The following is a 22,963-nucleotide window of genomic DNA, read 5'->3' on the forward strand; positions in this document are numbered from 1 at the left end:
GTCTGCCATTACTGTAAGCTGACCTTATGCATATTTTTTCACTTTTGGAGCTGCCCAACAAGGAGACAGACTGTTTCATAAAGTGGAGAGCTCTTGGTCACTGGATTTAAGCACCACTATTTAGCCCCCTATCCAGAACCTTATAGAGGAGATTACTTTCCCACTCTAGGATATCATCATCCTCAGCATAACTTTGTCTTGGATAGATGTGAAAAGTCCTACCTTAGGTAAAAACTTAAAAGAAACAAAAATGGAAAAATAAATGAAGACAAATTTTCCCTTATGTCCGCCATGTGCCTGCCAAAACTACAGTGTCCCTCCCCATCGACCACTAAATTTGTTTTACCTTGATGTTTATGTCTTTCATTTCTGTCCAAGATTGTTCTCAATGTGCTCCAAAGCTGTTGTATGTCATCTGTCCTGAATACATTTTCTGATGAATCAATTTAATGTCCCATGCATCTAACTGCATGGCTCAATCTGGGAAATAGGCATGATTAAAATCCACTTGATTCTTCATGTGGTTATTATTAAGCTTGTGTCTATTTGGAGGAGTCATGAATGTCACAGAGGAGGCCTTTTTGTATTCTAGAGCCAGATGCAATCAGCATGATGCATTAGGAACATTTTGATTCAGTTCCCTCTCCAAGGAAGTCCTCTTCCATCCGGCAGGATGCTCAAAGCCAAGTTCACATATCTAGGTTAAGGCTTCTCTTTCTATGGAAGATTAGCGGATCCCTGAAAAAAGTTCTCTCTGCAGTCATATGTCTTCTATGAGCTTCACAGATACATAAGAGAAATCTAAAGACTTTATTGGACCCTATCAAATCAAGTGCTCTTTAGAAATAATCAATATACAGCAAACCACAGGTATCTTTATTTTCAACAATTTCTAGAGTATCAAGAAATAAACCAGTACATAGAGTACTGGAAGTGAAAATAGAAAGGGTTTGACTCTGATTGTTAATTTACCAGCTGTGTGAAACTGGGAGAGTGATTTAATTTCCCCGGGTTCAACTTTTTCTGTAAAGTGGGATGTTAAAGCACCTACCTCATGTGGTTCTATGAAGAGTACAATAAGTATGCAAAGTGTTTTGTGAACCTTGTGTAAATATAATGGTTTGTGTTTATAAATATGCATATATCTGTACATATATGCAACGTAGGTCTAAATCTTAACCTTATACTATTCATAAACAAAGAGACGGGATTGAAATTGAGTAGTAAGAAAATAGCAGGCTGGATTGCATTGGGGAAATTGTATAATGTTCTCAATAATACCGAATTTCTGCAAAGCCAATTGCAAATATTCATCACTGCAACATTCTTCCAGGAAAACTGTGACCATAAAGTACAGAACACTTCAAACTTTGAAGAATCAAAGTTTCAGGTAAGCAATAGGGCTCTGGAGAGATGTATATTTGGTACCTGGTGACTTACACCCCAGAAAATGGCATGAAGAATATCATTAAAGAAATATAGGAACCAAGACAAATTTGTTTTCCAGAATCTAGTCCCTTCATTTTGCATGGGGGGAAAATGAGTCCCAGAGCTGTTGAGTAATTTGCCCAAGATCACATGGGAACTCAGTAGCAGAGCTGTGATTTTAATTTGTGTTCATGGCTCTAAATTTAAGGTTCTTACAGTCTGTCATGCTATTCCTCTTTGGAACTATCATTTCATAACTATAGGTACTTCCCACACTGACACATCTTTGCAACCCATCTAGACTGCACCATACTTACTTGCTCAGGACCACCTAGAAATCTTTCACAGAGAATATCTTTAATTCACAGAAAACTTTGCTCAAAATCTTTTAACATCCCATACATATATTTTTTTAATTTCTTTTTTTGTAACTTCATTCACTTTTATTAATTTTTATAATTATAATTTTTTTTGACAGTACATATGCATAGGTAATTTTTTTTTACATTATCCCTTGTACTCCCTTCTGTTCCAAATGTTTCCCCTCCTTCCCTCCACCCCTTCCCCTAGATGGCAGGCATTCCCATACATATTAAATATCTTATAGTATATCCTAGGTACAATATATATGTGCAGAACCGAATTTTGTCTGTTGTTGTTGTTGCAAAGGAAGAATTAGATTTGGAAGGTAAAAATAATCTGGGAAGAAAAACAAAAAAGAAAAAAAAATGCTCACAGTTCACACTCATTTCCCAGTGTTCCTTTTCTGGGTGGAGCTGATTCTGTCCATCATTGATCAATTGGAGTTGGATTAGCTCTTCTCTATGTTGAAGATGTCCACTTCAATCAGAATACATCCTCAGTCAGTATCATTGTTGAAGTGTATTATGATCTAGTTCTGCTCATTTCACTCAGCATCAGTTGATGTCAGTCTCTCCAAGCCTCTCTGTATTCGTCCTTCAGGTCATTTCTTACAGAACAATAATATTCCATAATATTCATATACCATAATTTATCCAACCATTCTCCAATGAATGGACATCCATTCATTTTTCAGTTTCCAGCCACTACAAAAAGGGCTGCCACGAACATTTTGGCACATACAGGTCTCTTTCCCCTCTTTAGTATTTCCTTGGCATATAAGCCCAGGAATAGCACTGCTGGGTCAAAGGGTATGCACAGTTTGGTAACTCTTTGGGCATAATTCCAGATTGCTCTCCAGAATGGTTGGATTCTTTCACAACTCCACCAACAATACATCAGTGTTCCAGTTTTCCCAAATCCCCTCCAACATTCATCATTATTTTTTCCTGTCATCTTAGCCAATCTGACAGGTGTGTAATGATATCTCAGAGTTGTCTTAATTTGCATTTCTCTGATCAATAGTGATTTGGAACACTCTTTCATATGAGTGGAAATAGTTTTAATTTCATCATCTGAAAATTGTCTGTTCATATCCTTTGACCATTTATCAATTGGAGAATGGCTTGATTTCTTATAAATTAAAGTCAATTCTCTGTATATTTTGGAAATGAGGCCTTTATCAGAACCTTTAACTATAAAAATGTTTTCCCAATTTGTCACTTCCCTTCTAATCTTGTTTGCATTAGTTTTGCTTGTGCAGAAACTTTTTAATTTGGTGTAATCAAAATTTTCTATTTTCTGATTAATAATGGTCTCTAGTTCTCCTTTGGACACAAATTCCTTCCTCCTCCACAAGTCTGAGAGGTAAACTATCCTATGCTCCTCTAATTTATTTATGATTTCGTTCTTTATGCCCAAATCTTGGACCCATTTTGATCTTACCTTAGTACATGGTGTTAAATGTGGGTCCATGCCTAGTTTCTGCCATGCTAATTTCCAGTTTTCCCAGCAGTTTTTGTCAAATAATGAATTCTTATCCCAAAAGTTGGGATCTTTGGGTTTGTCAAACACTAGATTGTTATTTTTATTCACTATCTTGCCCTATGAACCTAACCTATGCCACTGATCAACTAGTCTATTTCTTAGCCAATACCAAATGATTTTGGTGACTGCTGCTTTATAATATAGTTCTAGATCAAGTACAGCTAGACCACCTTCATTTAATTTTTTTTTCATTACTTCCCTTGAAATTCTCGACCTTTTGTTGTTCCATATAAATTCTGTTGTTATTTTTTCTAGGTCATTAAAATAGTTTCTTGCATCCCATACATATTGATTCACCATGTTATATAAAAAGGCTGCAAAGAAAAAAAGTGAAAAATAGCATGCTTCCCTATGTATTCAAATAATTTCAGTTCTTCCTCTGGAGGCAGGTAGCTGTTTCATGATTAATCCTGTAGGATTGTCTTGGATTATTGCATTTCGGAGTCATTCACAATTCTTTATCATACAATATGCTGTTACTATGTACAGTGTTCTCCTGGTTCTGTTCACTTCACTTTGCATCATTTCATGTAAATATTTCCTATTTTTTTCTGAAATTATCAAGCTTGTCATTTCTTATATTCTTGTTCGATCAGCTTTTTTAGGTATTCCCCAATTGATGAGCATCCCTTTGATTTCCAAGTCTTAACCACCACAAAAATAGTGCTATAAATATTTTTATACAAACTGGTATTTTCCCCCATTTTAAAAATAATTTTGGGATATAGAAACAGCAGTGATAATGCTGGATCAAAGGGTGTGAGCACGCAAGAGCATGTGAGGGAGCGTGCGAAAGCGAGAGAGTGAGAGTGTGAGGGTTTCCGCACTGGGAATGGACATATTGCACATGAAAGTGACTGTGTGAGCGCGCGAGAGTTTCTGTGCATGGACAGGATGTAGTGCATGTGAAAATGAAAGTGTGAGGGTGCAAGGGTTTCCGCATGTGGACCTGACTTAGTGGGCGTGAAAGTAAGCGTGTGTGCACATGAGGGTTCCGGCGTGCAGACAGGATGTAGTGGGCGTGAAAGTAAGCGTGTGAGTGCCTGAGGGTTTCCGCATGTGGACAGGACATAGTGTGTGTGAAAATAAAAGTGTGAGCACACAAGGGTTTCCACACGTGAAATGGACGTAGCGTGCGAAGGTGAGCATGTGAGTTCGTGAGGATTTCCGTAGTGCGTGAAAGTGCGAGTATGAACACATGACGGTTAACGCATGTGGAACGGATGTAGTGCGCAAAATGAGAGTGTGAGCGCGCGGGTGTTTCTGTGCATGTAAAGGATGTTGTGTGCGAAAGTGAGTGTGTGCATGTAAGGGTTTCCGCGTGCGGAACGGATGCAGTGCGCGAAAGTGAGTGTGAGCACATGAGGGTTACCGTGCGTGGAACAGTAGCAAAATGAGAGTGTGAGTGTGTGGGTGTTTCCGTGTGTGGAATGGATGTTGTGCGTGAAAGTGAGCCTATGAGCATGCGAGGGTTTCTGTGCGGAGCGGATGTAGTGCACAAAAGTGAGCATGTGAGCACATGAGGGTTACCGTGTACGGAACGGAGGTAGTGCATGAAAGTGAGTGTGAGTACGTGAGGGTTTCCGCTCGCGGACCAGATTTAGTAAGTGCGAAAGTGAGCATATTAGTGCGAGAGGGTTTCTGCGGGTGGAACGCATGTAGTGCCTGAAAGTGAGAATGTGAGCACATGAGGGTTACCAAGCCCAGAACGGATGTAGTGCGCATAATGAGAGTGTGAGCGTGCGGGTCTTTCCATGTGCGGAATGAAAGTTGTGTGTGAAAGTGAGCGTGTGCATGTATGAGTTTCCATGTGCCAAAGGGATGTAGTGTGCAAAACAAGAGTGTGAGCACTTGAGGGTTTCCACACACAACTGATGTAGTGCACAAAATGAGAGAGTGAGTACATGAATGTTTCCGCACAGAACAGATGTAGTGTGTGAAAGTGAGCATGTGTGCGCGCAAGAGTTTCCACATGCACACCTGATTTAGTGGGTGCAAACGTGAGCATGTGAGTGTGAGAGGGTTTCCACATGCTGACCTGACTTAGTAAGTGTGAAAGTGAGCATATGAGTGTGAGAGGGTTTCCGCACGCGGAACGCATGAAGAGTGCGACAGAGAGCGTATTAGCGTGAGAAGGTTTCCGTGAACAGAACGCATGTAGAGCGCAAAAGTAAGAGGGTGAGCAAGTGAAGGTTTCCACAGGTGGAACGGAAGTTGTGTGCGAAAGTGAGTGTGTGAGCGTGCAAGGGTTTCCGCGTGCAGAACAGATGAAGTGCGTGAAAGTGAGTGTGAGAATGTAAGGGTTATACTCTCTATAGTACCACTCCTGAATGGGGCTGGAGCTGAGGCTGCCTCTGGGGCTGGGGTTGAGTCGGCTGAGGTCGAGGGATTGTATTTAGCTAACATCTGCCCCATTTCAGCTATAAGAGATTGCTGGTTTAGCCCTTAACAAGTTAAGTTCCTTATTTATTTATTAGAACGTTCACTTAATCTTTAACAAAGTTTCCTCGTTACTCACGGTTCTGGGTCAGAGAGACTGAGATCTGGATCAGAGGCTTTTCCACTGGAATCAGGATTGAGCAAGGGATTCTGAGAAGAAGTACTCCAACCAATGAGCTTGCTCCTCTTAGAATTCCTAAGGTGTAAACTCCCTTTAAAGGCCCAAACCAAAGGTCTGAGCCAGAGAATTGTCAAGTCAACCTGAGTTCTCACCTGGTAATCCTAACATAGTGTGTGAAAGTGAGAGTGTGAGCACCTGAGGGATTTTGTGCGCAGACAGGACGTAGTGCATGTGAAAGTGAGTATGTGAGCACGCAAGGGTTTCCGCGCACAGAATGAACATAGTGTGTGAAAATGAGTGTGAGCGTGCAAGGGTTTCCATGCGTGGAATTGCCGAACTGCGCATTACATTGAGCGTGTGAGCGTGCAAGGGTTTCCACGCCTGGACCTGACTTAGTGTGCAAAAGTGAGTGTGTGAGCGCGTGAGGGTTTCTGTGCGCGGAACCGACATAGTGCGCAAAATTGAGCATGTGCGTGCATGAGAAATTCCGCATGCGGACCTTACTTAGTGGTCAGGAAATTAAGCGTGTGTGCATGCGAGGGTTTCCACGTGCAGACAGGATGTAGTGCGCCCAAAAAAGAGCATGTGAGCGTGCGAGGGTTTCTGCGCGAGACTGACTTAAATGCATGTGAAACTGATCATGTGAGCGCGAGTGTGTTTTCGCGCGAAACTGTGTGAGTGCGCGGGAAACTGAGCATGTGAGCGGGAAACTGAGCATGTGAGCAGGAAACTGAGCATGTGAGCGTGAGTGAGAAAGAGTGCATAACTGAGCAAGTGTGCATGAAGCAATGTGTGTGCACACAAAAGAGAGTGCGCAAACATGAGCGAGTGCACGCTAACCTGAGCGTGTTAGCGCGTGAGTGATAGTGTTCTAGCTTTCCACAGCACCTCTTAAATCCATTTCCTCCCATTGTTTGATCATATTAGCCAATGTGATGGATATAAAGTATAACAGAGATGTTTTAATTTGCATTTCTCTAATCAATAGTGATTTTTCTATGACTCCAGATACCTTTGATTTCTTCGTCTGAAAATTGCCTCTTCATATCATTTGACCATTTATTGACGGGGGAATGACTTGCATTTTTATATATTTGACTAAACTTTCTATGTATATAAGGAATGAGACCTTTATCAGAAATATTTGTTACAATCCTTGTAATTATGTATTTTGCGTTTTATAATTATTTCTTTTGGTCCTAATTTTTCCTTTATCTGGAAATCTGACAGATAAACTGTTCTATTCTCTCCTAATTTGCTTATGGGTTCGGCCTTTATGTGTAAATCACGTACCCATTTTAACCTTGTCTTGCTACAGGGTGTGAGATGTTTGTCTATACTTACTTTCTGTCATATTGATTTCCGGTTTTCCCAGAAGTTTTTGTCAAATAATGAGTTTTTGCTCTGTAAGCTTGGATCTTTGGTTTTATCAAACACTAGATTCCTATGACCATTTACTACTGTGTCTTGTGACCCTAATCTATTCCACTGATCCATCAAATAGAGTATCTGTGAAAGTTTTTAAAGAAGGATTTTGGAGCTCTTCTCAGGGCTGCTAAGACATTTGTACTCAAATCCCTATGATGAGCATCCTTTGTGGGGGGAGATAATTAACCACAAGTCTGTCTGGCTAACTATGTTAGATGAGTTAGCATTCTGTTTGAAGAGGAAAGATTGCACATGTACAATATTCCGATATTGTTTGTGTATATTTTCACATGTACAACATTCTGATATTGTTTGTGTATATTTTCACATGTACAATATTCCGATATTGTTTGTGTATATTTTCACATTGTACAATATTCCGATATTGTTTGTGTATATTTTCACATGTACAATATTCAGATATTGTTTGTGTATATTTTATATTATTTGTGGAGTAAATTCCATCTTGAGAATTTGTTACATGTACGAATACATGTGTGTATGCGTGTCATACTGCATGTGTAGGACATGATATATCATATGCCCAAATAATGTAATTAAAGAGGTATAAAACAAAGGTTGAGGGGTTATATGGCTGATTATGGTCTACCCTCCCCAATTCTCCTGAGACAGGAATAATGCTTCAGGCCCTGAAGATGTGATCCCTCTCTTTTAAATCCATCCTATGCATTTACCATATTCTAGTATGTACTGGATTTCAGTACACATCTCCTTCCTCTATTTAAATATCTTTATCACCTTTTTTTGGAAAAGGAACACTTCAGGTCTGGGGAAATGGAGTAGCTTATTTAGAATACAGAGTGCTGCTCTAGATCCAGGAAGGCTTGAGTTGAAATCTATCTCAGGACAAGTCACTTAATCTCCATTTGCCTTAATTTCCTAATAATAGTAACCTAATAATACTGTAGACATTGTGATGACAAATCTCTTAGAGATAAGTCTTAGTAATAGAGCAATCTGTTTTGAGAATTTGTTATGGGTATGAATTAGGAACAATCACATGCACACATGTATATGCATATCTGTATATATATATGTGTGTGTGTGTGTGTGTGTGTGTGTGTGTGTGTGTGTGTGTGTATACTTGGTAATAAGTGGCCTCATGATAGCATAACTATGTGACTATGGGCAAAGAAGTTCTAGTCCAGTTCTAGTCCAGGTCCTGCCAATAATTGACTGTGTAAATGGAGGCAAGGTAATCTAACCCTATCCAATCCAATGCAATAAAACCTAAAACAATCCAATGGCCAGCATTTAAGTGCTTATTATGTGCAAGAAATTGTGCTGGGGACACAAGTACAAAAGACTAAAGATTCCTTGTCTTTGGAGAGCTTACATCCTACTTGAGGGAAATCAAATCATTTAAGGTTTTTGTCATTTTCTATAAAGCTCTGATGAAAGCCCTGTGGAAAGACATGAGATAAATGCTCACAAGAGAAGAGAAGACAGAGAAATTATGCTGCATTGCTGGGAGGAGGAGCCATACTAACGAGATCACAGATTCAATGGCTTATCAAAGTATTAACCCCCAGTTTTCTTCTCTGTAAAATGGAGATGACAAAATCTGTATTCCTTATCGGAAGAATTTTTACTCTTATAAGAGACTAATTTCTGAAATCCATTTTAAACTGCGATGTTCCAAAATATCAGCATATGCTGTCTCATTCATATTTATAAGTCCCCTGAAAAGTAGATTCACAGATTCCCCAGAGGTCCAAAAAACTTAAGAGATCTTGGTTATCTGAGCAGATTCCCAGATGAAAAGGTGAATTTCTTCTACAGAATTTTCAGGTTTATTTTTTTTCCAATTGGGGATGATAAACATCACCACAGAAAAGAGCTAGAATTTTGGAGAAAGCAGACTCTTTTGTGCCTGAGCTTAGAGGAAAATCCTTAAAAGATGCCAAAGCAAGAGGAGATAGGGAAGCAAGGAATGTCTTGGGTAACTCAAAAACATGCTTTCTGGAAAGAGAAAAGGGGACCATTTTTATGAATTCCTGCTCAGAATAACAAAGTCACCTGGCTTTGTTTGTTGTCTCACTGAGACATGGAAGTAGAGTGAGCAATTTCAGTCCTTTCTTGCTTTTTAAAAAAGATGATCTGCTTGGAGAACTGTCCTCTGAGGCTGATAATGGATCTGCAGCCGTTCCCTGAACAGGCTGATTACACAAAACACCTGCTTACTCTTAAGATGATTCAGGAAGGAAGGGCTGGGGCCCGCTTTGCCAAGTCCTGCAAGGCTGGAATCTGAATTGAGCGCAAACCAGCTGCCCCCAACATCCAGGACCCTTTGGCGGTACTGAGGGAGAACAGGTGCTCCCATTCTTGCTTGGAGAAAATACTTTCCAACGATTGTTTGAGCAGTTAAGGATATAAGAACTGGGGAAGACCTTAGAGAGCATCCAGACCCAACACCTTCATATTCCAACCAGGACATTGTGGCTCAGGAGGCTGGGCCTCTCACCCAACATCCCAGAGAGACTTGGGGGCTCAACAAGACGTGGAACAAGTTTCTTGCTTCCCAGGGTCCAGAGCTTTCTTCTATGCTGTTGAAACAAGACCTTAACAATGATAGTTTGGCTTCCCATGACATCTTATTCACAAGATAGTCTGATTCTCCAACAACAATGTGGAATAATATGGTGAACTCTATAAAAAAGGAGGAATCTGGGCTCCAAAAAATAAAATAATGTCCTCAAAATCCCATGGGTAAGTCAGGCTGCTATCGAGCCAATATCTCTAATATCCTGCGACACTATTCTTTTTAACAAAATGAGAATAATAATAATAACGTCATGGATTGCTTTAAGTTTAAGTTAAGATTGCTTTGCTTCTTTTATCTCATTTGATCCTCCCAGTGACTCTTTAAAGTCGTCACTATTATAATCCCCATTTTACAGATGGGGAAACAAGGCTGAGAGTTTCAGGGACTTGCACAGTCACACAGGTAGAACAGTCAGAGGCAGGATTCCAATATATTTTCAATACATTGCTTTGTGTACTGTCATGTAGCTGATTGAATGGGTTCCTAATACGAGCCATTCCCACCCTGGCTGTTGAAAACAAATTGGATCTCATTCATAAAATGCTCTCTGACTCTGAGCTATTATTAAAAAATTAAATTGTTACATGTAAAATGTGTGTCTCTGTGTGTGTGTGTGTGTGTGTGTGTGTGTGTGTGTGAATGTTGTGTTCTACCTCTAAAATTCAGGACTCGGGGACCCTGGGATAAACTCTCATAATGACCCTGTTAAGTAGCTAGGGTAAGTGCCTTTCTTCTCCCTGGACAGGTAAAGGGACCAGCATGGATAAGAGCCCAAGGTCTACAGTGAGGCAGGAGTAGAAATAGAATATTGGTTCCTATCTCCTGTGGCCACTTTCTCTGGAGCTACTGCAGATAGATTCTCTGTCAGGGTTCAGAGGTTATTCCTCTCTTCTTCTTTATCTTCCACAGTGCTCAATAAGCGTACTATGAAGTCAGCTTGCCTTTCTAAAACCTCTGCCAAGGGCCAGAGTAGATCAGGCCCCTGAAATCACAAGCACCATCACCTTGCCTTATTCTTGGAGGCTCTTTTTAATCAAAACGGTCTGGGAATTGGCCGAGAAGGTGTTTTCTGATTTATATCTCCCCTTTTTATGAGGGCAGAGGCCACAAAGTGTTCCCAGAAGATCTGAACTACTATGAAAGCATCCTAAGAGTGGAACCTCCGAAGCTTCTGGGCAAGCAGAGGGCTCTGAGGAAGGGCCTCTGAATTCTGAACCTGCACCTCCGACCTGTGGAGCCCGTGAAGGATTTGAGCTAGAGGAACTGTTAGTAGTGTTGAGCTAAAGGCTAACAAGTGTCACATGCTAATTAAGGAGATTAATCACTCAGAACATCAAAGCACCGGACTACTGTGGTAACAGATGTACTAACTTAATGATCATTAAGACTAACACCACTCATAATTAAAAGTTGAGAGGATCATAAAATCAATATCTGTGACCTGGCCCAAAGCAGATTAATCTAGCCCTATATTTGGAGAATCCTTGGAGAATCTGAGGTAAGCTCACACTCACGGAGACAGACAGACAGACAACAAACAGACAGATATAGTTTTGTAAACATAGATGTAGAAATAGATATAAATATTCAAGGACAAGTATATACATACAGAGACACGTGGATGGATAGGTTTATGCATACATAGATGGAAGGATAGATACATAGATACATAGATAGCAGGCAGATCTAGATATAGAAATATATATAAATATTCAAGGATAGATATACAAATACATACACACATGGATGGATATATACATAAATGGAAGGATAGATAGCTATATAGACAGAAAGACACATTGCTATGGATGAGTCCTCCATTAATACAGATGACAACCCTTCCCACCTTGTCCATGACTGTCTGAAAATCCTCCATGAGGTGGATGGTCCTTCTTTTGATTGCCCTTATTTTCATTAGAGGGTCGTGTTCTTTTAGTCACACGTGTCCTTGATTCTACACATTTTACTCTCCTTCTTGTACATTGTTGCTTATTTGCTGATGGACACTTCTGCCCACAGCCTGTATTTTGTCCTCCTTTGGGTTATCTGCGGTTGGGATTAATCCAAAACAATGAAACTCCAAGATAAGAAGCCATAAAGGTGCAAGGAGAACATTGGTATTTAGAGGAACTCCAAGTCAGAAAAACCTAGATCTTTTTTTTTTTAATTTTTATAATTATAACATTTTCTTTGACAGTACATATGTGTAAGTAATTTTTTATAACATTATCCCTTGTACTCCCTTCTGTTCCGAGTTTTTCCCCTCCTTCCTTCCACCCCCTCCCCTAGATGGCAGGCATTCCCATACATGTTAAATATCTTATAGTATATCCTAGGTACAATATATATATGTGCAGAACCGAATTTTGTTGTTGTTGTTGTTGCAAAGGAAGAATTAAATTCAGAAGGTAAAAATAATCTGGGAAGAGAAACAAATCAAAACAAAACAAAAAAAAATACAATGCTCACAGTTTACACTCATTTCCCATTGTTCCTTTTCTGGGTGTAGCTGATTCTGTCCATCATTGATCAATTGGAATTGGATTAGCTCTTCTCTATGTTGAAGATATCCACTTCCATCAGAATCCATCCTCATTCAGTATCATTGAAGTGTATAATGATCTGCTCATTTCCCTCAGCATCAGTTGATGTAAGTCTCTCCAGGCCTCTCTGTATTCCTCCTGCTAGTCATGTCTTACAGAACAATAGTATTCCATAACCTTCATATACCATAATTTACCCAACCATCCTCCAGTTGATGGGCATCCGTTCATTTTCCAGTTTCTGGCCACTATGAAAAGGGCTGCCACAAACATTTCGGCACATACAGGTCCCTTTCCCTTTTTTAGCATTTCCTTGGGAGAAAAACCTAGATCTAAAACCTGTCTTCAAGAAAGGTGTTGAGAGACCGTAGGTAAGTCAATCAGCATCTCTGAGTCTCAGTTTCCTCATCAGTAAAATGGAAGTAAAATCCCCTACTGAATCTAGTATCTAACAGATTTTTTTTAATGAGGATCAAATGAAATAATGCCATCTAAAGTACTTTGAAAACTATAAAGTACTTTAAGCATTCTTTATTATTAAAAACAAAGACTTTTGTGGCAATAGATATCATGTTATCTTTGAAAAACTGCAGTTTCACAAAAGTGTTCCAGCTGGCTCACTCTTTACTATTAGAATGTGATTCTAGATCTTGAAGGGCCTGTTTAAGAAATTTTGCAGATTATGTTATTCAATAGGTTTCCCATCTTCTTGAATGTTATACTCTTGTATAATCCACTTTGTTTTTCCAATATGAATGACAAGGACAAATTCTTCTGATGAATATAAATCTTATTAGGGATGCCACGGAATATTGCAGAGCTCAAATGCTACCAAATTGCCATAGTTTCCCTAAAAATAGCTATCAAGGTACTTGATTTTCCTTGAATTCTCAAGGAAGGGGACTCCAGAACAGCTTAAGGATAATAATTTGCCATATGATTTAACCAGATTTATGTTATCTGTGATTATTTTGGAGTTGTACTTTAAAACTAACTTTTGAAAGTATTCATGCTTTTCATGTCAGTGGGATCTAAATTCATATAGCCTTCCCTTTTCTCCACATTATAGGATAAGTGATATCCTGGGCCACTCAGGATGGAAAGGTTGAACCTTTTCACCTTTGCCATTCAAATCTAGCAAATTTAATTCTTATCATTTGCTTGTCTAGCAACAAATAATGGAGTATCCAACCTTGAGGAAAAAACAGTCCTAAGCTGAAATCATACTTGCCAGACAGATTTCTTTCAAGCAGCTCACTTAATTTCTGACCTCTTTTGACCTGTTTCCTATCTGGGATTGAGCTAGATGTCCCTGAATAATATGAAATTTATGCTTAGGCAGAGCATGTGGTTGACTAGAGAAACACTAGAAGGGGAGCCTTTGTCAAACATAAAACAAAATTAAGCAAAAAAAAGGAATTCCTCAACTGATGCCTGAAATTCTGCTGCTATTGATCTATTATTTTGATTTAAGTTCGGTTTTATCCCCTTGGATCCTCTTTAAAAGTTCAGATAATTCAGAGAGATAACGTGGTAAGAAAAAGCACAGGATCTGGAGTCAGGACAAAGATTCCTATAAAACTCATGATGTTTTCTGTTCTGGTGATCTTGGGTGAAACACTTAACAGGCTGGGGCCTGAGTTGCTTTGTCATAAAAATGAGGGATTTGGACTGGGAGGCTCCTGAGATTCTTTCTAGGTTTGGTTCTATGATCCTCAAACGAAACACTTAGACCGGATTTGCCAGAAAGAATTTCTCTCTGGTAGATGGAAGCCAGTAATATTGAAGGTAATATAATACAGAATGTCCTGGATTAGGAGTTGGGACCCCTGAGTTCTAGTCCTGGTTCTCTCCCTTCCTGACTGTATCCTTTTGGAGAGGATGGTTCAATAGGGGAGTGAACACTATAAAATCTGAGCTCGTTTCCACTATTATATATAAATTCCATGATGGAGCAACACGATTTGGACACAGGTTAAAGGACCACAGGGAAATGGATTGATTTGAGGCTACATTATTGAGTCCCAAGATGGGTGACTGACTCTTTTCTCCCAGGACTAACTTATCTACTCTAGCACAAGGATCATAATTTGAGCCAATATGAGATCGAAATAGGGAAACCTCAGGATATAAGAGTATGTGTGACTTATTGGAAAAAGGCATGGGCCCAGGGAATTGAGTTGTAGTTTAATGCTCCAAGGAGACGAAAACCACTGTAGGAAGGAAAAGATTGTTCTGTTCTGTTTGGGGAAAGAAGTGGAAAGGGTGCAGAGGTCCTTCTAAAGAAGGACAATAAGAACAGATGATATTAAAGGACTGCCTGATAGCCTTGAGGGGAAAGTAGGACAAGTGTTATTATCTTACCTGAGAGATGAGATATGAGACTTAGAGATACTAAAACCCTGCCTTATAGTAAACTCTCCATGGCACAGCAAGCTGCCTTGTTGGAGATTCCCATTCCAGTTGCCCTGAAGACTTTCCCTGCAGATAGTTCTGCTCTGCCCTCAGGGGACCTCAGCTTTCTGACAGCCCCTCTTCACTTGGTGCTTTATGTCTGAGTGGCTCTAGCACTCAGGAAAACCTCAAAGCTTTGGAGATGAGAAAGTTATCCAGCACAAGTACTTTTGCTCTGGGGCTGATGGAGCCTTGGAGAGCTCCAACTGCAAAATGAAAAGGAAATATATTGGTTCAATCACATAATTTTACCTCCTGCAAATTCTGTAAATGCTGATGAGGAGACAGACTCCACTGAAGATTTTGCATATTTGCCTGAGATAATAACCAGGTTCCCATAACAATGAGATTTTGCTGGAGTCTAAAATACTTTTCATAGATTTTACTTGTATGTACTCCTGCTGATGTACATTTTACTTTTTAATTCCAGACTGATAAACTAAACCATGAAACACAAACAGATCCTTCCCCGGTCACCAGATTAATTAAAGGCAGAGCAGGACCCAGAACCAGGACTTGATTCAATAGCAGTTTCACTGAGCGGAAAGACAAGACTTAAGACTCCATGAATTTTTTTCATTGACAACCATGGTGATATAGAGCCCTTGAACTCTTGAAAAACAAAACAAAACATGAAACAGATTGGAAAAGAGTATGTTTGAATTGATCAAATAATGCCAGCTTGTCTGCTCATTTCCTAGAAATCACTGCAAAGAAGTTAGGGACAGGTCACATCTCCCAAATAAGGATGGACATTTCCCACAATTCCTAACAAAGTTAGAGGAAGACCCTTTTCTCTCGGGAAGTTGCTGTTTAATGGAAACTAGGAGACTCCAAATAAAAAATCATTTTCTGAACAATGTACAAGACAACAATCATCCCAGAAATACCAACTGTTAACACTGTGTAATTATAATGACCAAGACTTGCCCTGAGGCAGAGGCAATAAAAGCACATGCTATTTCTTTTGTTGAAGAGGTAGAAGATGATGGAAATGTTAGCAGGCTCATCACTGTGCTGATTGGCTTTGACAAATTACTTCGGGGGGGGTTGATTTTTGTTGCAAAATAAAACTTATTGGGGAGGTAGAGACAAGGAATGTTTCCAGAAGTGAAGATAATGAGAAAATCAAAGTCATCAATACAATATTTAAAAAAAAAATGCTCACCTGTGATGATTATCAAGAACTGTAGCAGAGTCATTGCAGAGCCCTTAATTTGTGAAACAAAATTTTAGGGGAAGGCAAATTTGGATTTGTTCTGCTGTGAAAACCAGCCCTGGCTGCATCTGCTAATTTTTCCATTATTATGTCAAATATGTTTAGACTTTGAGATCTAAGCTTTTGTGTCTTTAAGAAAGGAGGCTCTTGGTCAGTTTCCTGGCCCTTTGCATGCATCTGTGTAGAGCCTGGCCAATTCAGAGCTTGGTCTTCAGCCAGACAAACATGGCTTATGAAGATTGACCAAGTCTATAGTTTCAGATCTGAGAGATCATGCAGTAGATCAACTTTTTTCGGAATGGGGATGTCCAATTCAAGTAATCAAAGAACATGGTTGAAGGGACCAATTGAATGAAGGGCAGGGGAAGGGAACCAACATTTTTAAGCACCAGCACTGTGCTGGTTTTGAGGATGGAAAGCAAAATCAGCTCTGTTTTCAAGGAACTCTATTAACCCTTGTGGTTGCTATGTGGGATATGTTCAGACACTCCTACATTTAACAACTACTTCCAGATTATTGGGATGGCTTTGTGGAAAGCAACAAGTATGGGAAGTCTCACTGTTGCATTATTGTCTTGTGAGGATCAAATGAGGAAATAGTGCTAAATAAATATGAGCTATTATTATTATTATTACTCACTCATCATGTTTTCTTGGGTAAGTCACTAAGCATTTTGGGCCTCAAAATTTCCTTTTGTGAAGTGAGAGGAATATTCTAGCTCATCCCTAACGTTCTTTCCTCTCCAAATCTCTGATTACATTTCTTTTGCCAACATTTGTTTATTTTTCCTAGGTGGCCATTCACATTTCTAGGTGGCTTCTGATGGGTTTCTATTTCATGTTCTACACTAAAGAGATGCAATCATTCTCTGGTTTGTGTTTTTTGGATGATTTACATGAGTAAATCTGAGTAAAATTCTCAAAAGTTTCTCTTAACTGCATTTCATTTCTGAGTGTTTTCCAAGAGGCTTCTTCTAGCATTTCCGCACGTGGGAGGCTAGGTGGGGATTCTAGGAAGGAACACCCTTATTAGATCACTAGATCAGCACACATATTTTACTTTCCTTCTCTTTATTAAGTGGCCAAGTCATGATTCATCAGCACTGATTCCTTCAGGTTGCCCAGCCAGGATGGCTCCCTTAGTGATATTGCTGGGTACCGACAGCTATGAAAAATGTTCCCTCCCAGAAAGGTCAGAGAACAGCTTCATTTGCCCAGGCCCAGCTGCTCTGGGTAAGCCCAATCTGAGGAAATGTAGATTTTCACCTTTCGGGGTTTGCAGCATCTTGAGCCTGTTTTCGCGTATTGTGCTCTAGCTGATGTAGCTTTGAATCAGCTTTGAATGCTGGTCCCCGGTGGTCTCTAGGACCCCTCCCTGCCTGCTCAGTTTCAAACAACTTAAAAGTCTGAGTGGGTAACACAGGAAAACATTGTGATCTTCTGTGGAAACCATAATTGCAAAACAAAAGCTTATGAAGAACAACTGATAAGAAATAAAAATTCAATGAAATTCATATGTTAGACTTAGCTTCTTTGTTAGTTTTATCTTCAATATATCAATAAACAATCCTTTATTAAGCATCTGATAAGACAATTGAGATACAATCTTTATCTTCAAGGAGCTTATTGCTACATGGATATATTGTAGTAAGTGTAAAACCCGTATAAGGATGTGTATATTATTATTGTATTAATATAATACATTATTGTCTTAAGTGGAGAATTAAGATAATAATCACACCTTTAAAATAAACATCTCTTTAGAGATTCACAATAATAGCCTGGTGGTCAGGATAGAAAAATATAATCTTTTCATTTTATAAATGAAGAAGTGGAGGCTCATGACTTGCTTAATATTTTGGAAGTAATAAAGCCAGAACTCGGCGATCTTTTATAAGTCCAGATGGCTTCCTATTATTTCACATCTACCATGTTGGAATCTAGGATTTCATCGAGACAGGCAATCCCCCAAGAACAGAAGTCACAAGTTTATCAGCTCTCCTCCATAAACGTTCTTTGGAGGCACACTAGAAGCTTTCTGTTACGATTTTGTACTTTGAGGATTATCGGCGTGTTGTCCACCTGTTGTCTCCATTCTTGCTCTGTTCCCAGAGATACATAGGAATGTATTCCTCCCGGATACATAGGAAAACTCTGGCTGATATCTTTTATTTTGTTAAGTTATGACAAATTTTCAGTAGAGGAAATCCACCAATATAGGGTGACCCCGGAAACAAGCTCATTTTTAAACTTAAATATTTGCATGACACTAGTAGGTTAATGCTTCTGGAAGACAGAGAGCTACCCAGTTTTGCCTAAGCTAAGTGGCCAGGGGAGAGAATGCTGGATTTATTTATTGCCAAGAAGTTTGTTGTTATTCAGTCATGTCCAAGTCTTTGTGGTCCAATCGGGGTTTTCCTGGCAAAGACACTGGCGTGATTTTCCATTTCCTTCTCCAGTTCATTTTGTAACTCAGGAAACAGAGGTGCCCACACAAAATGAAGTGAGTTGCCCACATAGCTAATGAGGGGCTGAGGATAGTTTTGGGCTCAGGAGACTGTCCTCCTGACTGCTGTCCACGGTGCCACTGAGCTGCTCCACTATCCAAAGGAGCTGGGTTCAAATCTTCCAAGTCTTATCTGAAGTCATACTAGCTATGTGAGTAAGAGAATGTCCATCAGTAAACAATAATTAGGTCCCTACAGGCACTGGCTTTAGAAATGCAAGGAAAGGCAGAAGACATTCTGTCCTTGAGGAGCTTATGATCTAATGGGGTGGCTAAGAAGCAAAATCTATTTGAACAAGTTATTTATAGGGAAATAGGTAATAACCTGAAAGAAAAGGCTTTAGAATCTAGGGAGATTGGGAACAGTTACCTGAAGAGGTGAGATTTCAGCTGGGACTTGAAGGAAGCCAGCCTGTGGATGTGAAAAGAGAATAATATGGGGGGTAGCCCCAGAAAATGTCTGAAGCCAGTGACAATGTCAGGTATTGGAGCAGGGGTGGAAGGGACAAACATAATAAAGCAGAAATAAATAATAAATCTAGCATTTAAATAAGACAGAATAAATAAATAATATAGCAGAATTAATAAATAAAATAAATAATAATAATAAATGAAACAGAAAGGTGGGGGTGAGAGGGCACTAGTCCATGAAGGGCTTTGAATGCCAAACTGAGGATTTTGTGTTTGGTCCTAGAAGGGATGGGAAACCAACGGAATTTATGGAGCAAGGAATGATGTGGCTGAGCCGAACCCTGAAGAAAATCATTTTGGCAAAAGAATGGACTGCAAAAGGAAAAGCCTTAGAGAGTCAGACTGACCACCAGGCATTGGGATAGTCCAAGCATGATGAGGGTTTGCATCCAAGGAGAGAAGGGGGCTATTGGACAGATGCTTCCAAGGTAAAATCCTCAGCCCCAAGCAACAGACTGGCTATGGGAGACGAGAAAGGGAGGAGCCAAGGATGCCCCCTGGAGGTGGACCTGGAGGGCTGGGAGCAGGGCGCTGCCCTCGGCCAAGAGGGAAGTCTGGGGAGGGAGATTTCAGGGCAAAGATAAAGATGGATGCTTTGTCTGACCCTAAGACATCCACTAGGAGATATCTTAAAGGCCGCTGGAGGTTCCAGGCTGAGAATACTCCCAGAATCAGTATCCCCATTTGAAAAACTGGGCTAGGGTCTAGCTCATGAGATTATTATCATGAGATGTGAAAATAATCTTGGTAAAACATTTTGACAGATTGAAAGGCAATCTGAGCTAGTGGAGTTCTAGCCCTGGCCCAGAGCAGGAGAATGTTTTTTCTGATCTTGAGCCACATAATTTAAAACCTGTCTGCCTGCAGCCCACATGGATAGTTCCCAGTTACAGTGACTAATTGATACAAGCCCACTAGTCTGACACCCAGAAGCAGTTGACTGCGCAACAGCAGCCCTGGGCACATGATTAGCCTGACTGTCCCACAGGTTTATGTCTTCTAACTAATTACTTTTTACTCCTAAAATCTCTGCCAGGCTGGCTTTGTACTGCAGTCCACCTCATGGATGCTTAGAATCTAGAGCTTTAAAAACCCAGCAAAATAAAGTCTGGAACAAGTCTCTAAAGAAAGGGGTACCAGCAGTCCAGACTGCCGGGTATCTCTCATCCCTCTCCCCCAGATACACCGAGCAAATCTCGGGGAGCCTGCTTCAATGCACTTTTCCAGCCTCCTATTCCCTTTGGTATTTGGGGGCTAGAGAAGGGGGAAGACCTCAGTTAGAGAGGGATCATTCTCATGAAACATCTTTCTTTTAAAATTTTGTTTTAAAATCTCATTTATTTTTAATGTTCTTAAAAAAATCCACCATCCCTACAGTTCCTCCCCCACTATTGCCAAGGCTAGCAATACGATACCAATTACCCCGTGATATCTCCCTGTATATAACTTAATCTAGAGTCAAAGCAGATTCTCCCGCCATTTCTTGGCTTTATACTGTTTACTTCTTAGAATACTCACCCTGACCACTTATTTTTTTGGTGGTCTCACATCTTACGCCCCAGGGCTAGTACTAATATTCCCTTCTCCCCAAAGCTTTTTCTCTTCCTTCCATCCCCCTCTAAGCTGGATCTAATCACAGCCTCCACTGAAATTTTAGGCCATGTTGCTTGTTCCCCTTTTGTGGAATTTAAAGCCCACAACCTTCTCATTCACAGAAGTGTTTTATTGCCTCTAATAGATTATAAGCCCCCGAAGAACAAGAATGGCTCTTATGGTATCTGGTGCTTAAATTGTAAAGTGCTCGGTGAAGCAATTTTAAAAAAAAGACACTCAGTAAATATTTTTATCTGAATGAATGATAAAAAAGTTCTCAGGCAGGAATGCGTTAGACATTTTCCTAGTATGTAAGGTCAAGATGATGAAAATAATCATTGCATTGTTACCCAGCTAATTGTGACAATTATATAAAAATCCAGGAGATGGGCAGAGGATGTATCAGCATAGTCATTGTAGGCTGGGAAAACCGGAGCTTAGAAGTTAAGTGGTTGGGGCAGAATTTAAATCCAGGCCTATTCTCACTGCAGCAGTGCTGTGCTTACTCAGAAATAGGGACAAGCTTTCTCTATCCTCTTTTTGGTATCACTGAGCAGTGCACAAAAGAGAGAATTCCCAGATTTTGTCCATTGGAAGGGACCTCGGAGACCTCTAGACCAACTCGACCCTGAACAAGACTCCCCACTTGAACATATTCAGTAATTAATCATCTAGTTTGTTCTTAGAGATGAAAAGATCGTAATGGAACCCAAGAACGCCCATTCCACTTTATGAGAAACTACATTGTGAGGAAAGCTTTCTTTAGATCAGTTCTACATTTTCTTCCTTGCAGTGTCTGCCCACTATGGCTCATTTCTCCCCAGAGCTAGAATTGAACTGATCTTGTAAGCTGGGACACTGGTAGAGTTCCAAAGAGAAATGACCAACCAGATGTCCCTTATAGCTTGGTGGAGTGGAAAGAACCTGAGCCGTCGACTCAAAAACTGGTTTTTGAAATGTACCTCCCAAAGTATGTGACCATGCATAAGACACTGAACCTCGTAAGCCTCAGTTTTCCCATCTGTAAACTAGGTATGAGCTGTAAATAAAATCATCAATATTTAGTAGTATTAGTATTTATAATGCCGGGTTATTGTGAAGTTTAAGTGAGATAATATGTATAGTGTGCAAGATAAACCTCCAAGTATTTTATAAGTGCCTGCTCTTGTTATGAGCTCTTTGTGTCTAACAGATCCTAAGTCTCCATAAATATTAAAACTAGCAGTTTTCCCCTTCCTCCCCAATAGTATTCACAATTTATTCTCACAATCACTTCAGAGCCAAAGTGAGTAATATGCAGTTCATCTCAAAGTCTGCTATGAACCATAATTTTAATGGGACTATATGCGATTTGTTTCTGTAACAAATACATTAGTAATGCCATTTCCCAGAATTAATGCCCAAAGTACCGCAAGAGTTGTAGAGGTGGGGTTCAATTACATTTGAATGAATGGGGAGAAATAGGGATATCAAAAGCACCGTAATGTTTCGCAAAATGCAAAATTCTCAAGTCAGGACAGCCAGGTCTCTCTACAAGGGTCAGAAGATAATCAGTAGAAATCAAAACACCAGGCAAATCATTTTTCCAGGATTTAGAGTGAAATTTAACCCCTGAATTATACCATTGTTACAAATCTCTTCAGATCACTTGTTATTGGTTTTTCCACACATAATAATGAATTTGATAATAAAATTCTGGAAAAGCTTGTTTCTTAGAGTAAAAGTTCCATCTGTTTTATAGGGATAATTATGTGATGGTTTCACAACTTTTAGCTTCCACGTTGAGCTATGAGAAGAAAAGGACTTAGAATGTGTTGTTAAAAACATGAGTTAAGAATTCAGGTACCTTGCTGGATGATTTGCAATACTAGACCACAATACCTTAGGGAATGTTTACTTCAGGATAATACGGAGAAACATTGAGAAAACCACTTAGTTAAGTAGATTGCTGAAAGCTTCATTTCTTTGACACGAAGAAGTTTCCACTGGTTTTCTTGTTTTTCTCCTGTCAACACACTCAGCTCTTTCCCCACACCCTAAGAACTGGTTTAAACATCATCATCCCAGAAGCTTGGTTCCCCCTCCTTCTATATAATTCTCTCAGACGGTGCCAGACTTGGGCAGAGACCATTATCATCCTTTGGGAAATTAGCAATATTTTCTGCCTTCCTGTTCTCATGGCAGAACTGCAATGCCTTGGAATTCGAATAGTAGAATAATAGTATCATCTGTAAGTTTGTTCGTTTCATATTCATATCAAAATACAGAACAGTACGAGAAGGGACGT

Source organism: Sminthopsis crassicaudata, chromosome 6, assembly GCF_048593235.1.
Source record: "Sminthopsis crassicaudata isolate SCR6 chromosome 6, ASM4859323v1, whole genome shotgun sequence".
In the NCBI taxonomy this organism is placed as follows: domain Eukaryota; kingdom Metazoa; phylum Chordata; class Mammalia; order Dasyuromorphia; family Dasyuridae; genus Sminthopsis; species Sminthopsis crassicaudata.